The 3,724-nt window shown below is 42.7% G+C and overlaps 1 long non-coding RNA gene and 1 other non-coding gene across 2 annotated transcripts; one reads left to right on the top strand and one right to left on the bottom strand.

Annotated features, from left to right (window-relative positions):
• Positions 1-411: 411 nt before the first annotated feature.
• trnat-ugu (transfer RNA threonine (anticodon UGU)) lies at positions 412-484 on the top strand. Its single transcript has one exon. It is a non-coding gene; the product is annotated as a tRNA-Thr (tRNA).
• Positions 485-740: 256 nt separating this feature from the next.
• Positions 741-3,485, bottom strand: LOC116379707 (uncharacterized). Its single transcript, XR_004212458.1, has 3 exons — positions 2,522-3,485; positions 2,345-2,401; positions 741-1,557 (listed from the first exon to the last, which is right to left on the bottom strand). It is a non-coding gene; the product is annotated as an uncharacterized LOC116379707 (long non-coding RNA).
• Positions 3,486-3,724: the final 239 nt, after the last annotated feature.

The raw sequence follows: 3,724 nt of genomic DNA, 5'->3' as shown, positions 1-3,724 counted from the left end.
GGGATGCTTTAGGGCGGGCGGGCCTACTGTGATTGACAGGTCTCTACCAGAGAGTTGTCTGTGTTTTCATCTTTCAACTTTAACCCTTTCACTGTGTTTCCACTTCATGAAAGTAATTTGGATCATTTCGGTCGTCTAATCACTTCATCCATGAGAGAACAGCACAGACAAGAAGTCAGACAGGAGGACAGACACGAGGACAGACAGGAGGACAGACATCTCTAACTGCCACAACAACAGTTGCTCTTCATCATTCTTCTAGTTTTCTATCTGACTCTAGAGGTCAGTAGAGAGTGTGCAGAGGTTGAGTCACTGAAGGCGTCGACTGGTTAGGTCACATTATCTTAATAACACCAGGTAATTAAACAGGGTGGGTCCTCTGTTTATTAACTGTTACTGCCCTCTGCGTAGGGCCTCATAGCTCAGTGGTTAGAGCACTGGTCTTGTAAACCAGGGGTCGTGAGTTCAATTCTCACTGAGGCCTGATCACTTTTCCAGCATATGACCTCAGCGGTTAAAGGCGACACTGAAGAGTCTTCACATTCACATGTTGTCTGACCCACTCTTCACTCGGTTCCTTTCCTCACTCCCTCTGGCTCATATATAAATCTCTAACCTCACTCTTGTGTTGTTTTTTTCCTGTTGAGCCACTTTCTCCATTTCCCTCCCTCCCTCCCTCCCTCCCTCCTTCCTCCTCCTCCTTCTTCTTCCTCCTCCTCCTCCTCCTCCTCCTCCTCCTCCTCCTCCTGGAGAGGAACCTCTCCAGTACCTCCAGAAACCCAAACAGTTTACATGCCACATGCTGGCTCCTGTACATGTTATTACACTGTTATTACACTTTAACAGAGCCTCGTCTCCTGCTGGGAATGCGTTGATGAAGCATATGATAATATGTGGTTGCACTGGTACAACATGATTAGAGTTTGTTCTTCAAATTAGGAAATATTAAGCCTATTGAACAATAAGTGCACTTAATATTTCTGTGTGCATTTTAAGCATTTATTTATTTATTCAATATGAAATGGAAATTCTGAAATCTTTCTGATGTAATCATCAAATAAGTCAATATTTTGAAGGATGAGTACAGAAATGTGCCCGTCACAGGTTTCTATTGTTTATTTAACCTTTATGAACCAAATTTAAAAGGCTTATTTTATTTGACAAGAACCCAAAAGGTATTCACAAAATAAAAGCAGCAGCTCTGGAACCAGTCGAGAACGTCACAGTTTGGTTTACGTTATCTGACGACATGTGTTTATCCAGAGACTTGCAAATTTATCTTTTAAATTGACCAAAAATACAAAATTCTTCTTCTGAAGTCGAGGTCCCGTTGGTCCAGAGGAAACCACTGGTTTGATGAATGGACACAAATAAAACTGTTTTAGAGAGAAAGAGAGATTGCTGCTTTAATATTGAAGCTCTGCTGGATGATACTAAGCCTGTGAAGTGTGTGTGTATGTGTGTGTGTGTAGTAAAGGATACATTCCCAAGATGACGGCTTCGAGACATTTGATTGGCAAAGACTCTCTGATCATCTCTCTTGCCGTCTCCATTAACCTGGGGGAAGATGAGGAGGAGAAGAGCATGGGAAGAGGAAGGGGAGGAAGAGGAGGATAAGAGAGACAATCTGTAAGCAACTTGATGAAAATCAAACAAAGACCAAAACAATACAGAGTCGGATGGTACTTTGTTGAATCTCAAACTAGTTTATCTTTAAATGTATAAATAAATGGAACCCTTGATATGCTTCAGTGTTGTGTAGTGCTGTGAGGCTCACTGGTCTCTGTAGTGTGTGTCTCTCTGTGCAGCATGTTGCCCTTTCATCAAACATAAGTTACATAAACCAGAGTATTGTGTACATGCAGAACAAATATCACTATTCATCAAGATGAACATAACAACCTCTTCTGCTCACCTGTTCTATACAAATGCACATTTATGTTGTTATTATCAGTGAGCTGACTTTAAGGTTCTGATGACTTCATTGCTGTGTTGTACTGGTTATAATTACATGTGTTTCTATAATTAAGTTTATTTATGAAGCAGACTTCAGCAAGAAGAAGGTAACAAACATTTTGCATCGAGACAAAGTGCAAAAAAACACATTAAAGATGAAATAAGTTCAAAAACTAAATGAATAATAATAATAATATTGAAATCCGTCTGCTCTCTGTTGTTGTAGGAGATTTATATTTTTTAAAGACAAAGTATTTTGTCTTAACGATCTCTCTGCCAATCAGCACCTCTATGTCTTACTTACTGTCTCCTGATGGAGACTCACCACCGGTCTCAGCTACATTCATCTACCTCGTCTACAAATGTCCCCACATGTCCTCTCACTTACCCACACAGTGGACGGCTCTTCTTGATCTCAAAGAACTGGGTTCCTGTGTGGTTGTATCTGGAGGAGACGTTAAGGACAAGTTCTCATGGACCCAAGTGCTCCTGAAGGTTCAGATGATGGGACACACGTCCACCATGTGCTGCTGTGTTTGCGTTAAAACAAATAAGAAAAGGATACTGCAGAGCCTTCATGTAGTTCTGGATGGCCACCAGCCAATCAGGGACGGACATGGACGGTCTGAAGGTCGGGACCGAGGGAACGTGATGCTGCAGAGAGAGAGAGAGAGGGGGAGGGAGGGAGAGATCATTTATCTCAGATTGACGTGTGGTAACGTTCAGAGTCTTAAACCTCTCACCGTCCTCATAAACGTGTCTTCTCGTGACTCACTGATGTTCCACCAGCTGTTCAAACTACTCTCGCATTAAAGAAGATCTCATTTACAGCTGCACTGCTACGTGTATTCATCCCATTGGACTCCTTCCAATCCACCAGGAACTGAGTAATCCATCTATTGGTGGGATAAAAACCACACAAGTGTTCTTTATCAAGAGGCAACAAGAAACATACAAAACTAAACCCGTTCAGTGCATAGGCGTCATATTACACTGTGGGTTTCACCGGCAAAAATAATCTAAATGTTATCATTTGACCGTGTTATTGTCATCTATAGTGAGAACTATAACACACAATTGACAGTCAGAAAATAAAGCTTAATACAATCTTAATATTTGCTTTGATAAATACCTTCGCCCAATAGGAGCTGCTGGCAGGAGAACTCAGTATACAGTAAGCAGAGACAAATCTGTTTCTCCATCAACATGTGTTTCTTGTTTGGACTGAAAAGCCTCTGAAGAACATTAGATAACAAAAGAATAACACAGCTCCTTCTGCTGCTAGCGGTAGCGGTAGCGGTAGCGGTGGTGGTAGATTCTGCAGAAACAGAGAAACAAACTCTGAGCACTTAATGTGCATCAGACAGCTGTGAAGCCACATGAGACAATGTGATCAACAGACGGATAAACGGGTGGTGTTGCTGTCGCAGAACGTTGGGGTTGTGTGGTGTGAGCACCACCTCAGACAGACACACTGTGATGAGAGACAGACACACAGACACACTGAGAGGAGAGACAGACACACTGAGAGGAGAGACAGACACACTGAGAGGAGAGACAGACACACAGACACACTGAGAGGAGAGACAGACACACTGTGAGGAGAGACAGACACACAGAGGAGAGACAGACACACAGAGGAGAGACAGACACACTGAGATGAGAGACAGACACACTGTGAGGAGAGACAGACACACTGTGAGGAGAGACAGACACACTGTGAGGAGAGACAGACACACTGAGAGGAGAGACAGACACACTGAGAGGA

The sequence above is a fragment of the Anarrhichthys ocellatus genome, unplaced genomic scaffold, assembly GCF_004355925.1.
Source record: "Anarrhichthys ocellatus isolate YVR2014 unplaced genomic scaffold, GSC_Weel_1.0 scaffold4986, whole genome shotgun sequence".
Lineage (NCBI taxonomy): Eukaryota > Metazoa > Chordata > Actinopteri > Perciformes > Anarhichadidae > Anarrhichthys > Anarrhichthys ocellatus.
The sequence above is the reverse complement of the archived record's forward strand: the minus strand, read 5'-3'. Positions and strand labels throughout refer to the sequence as shown.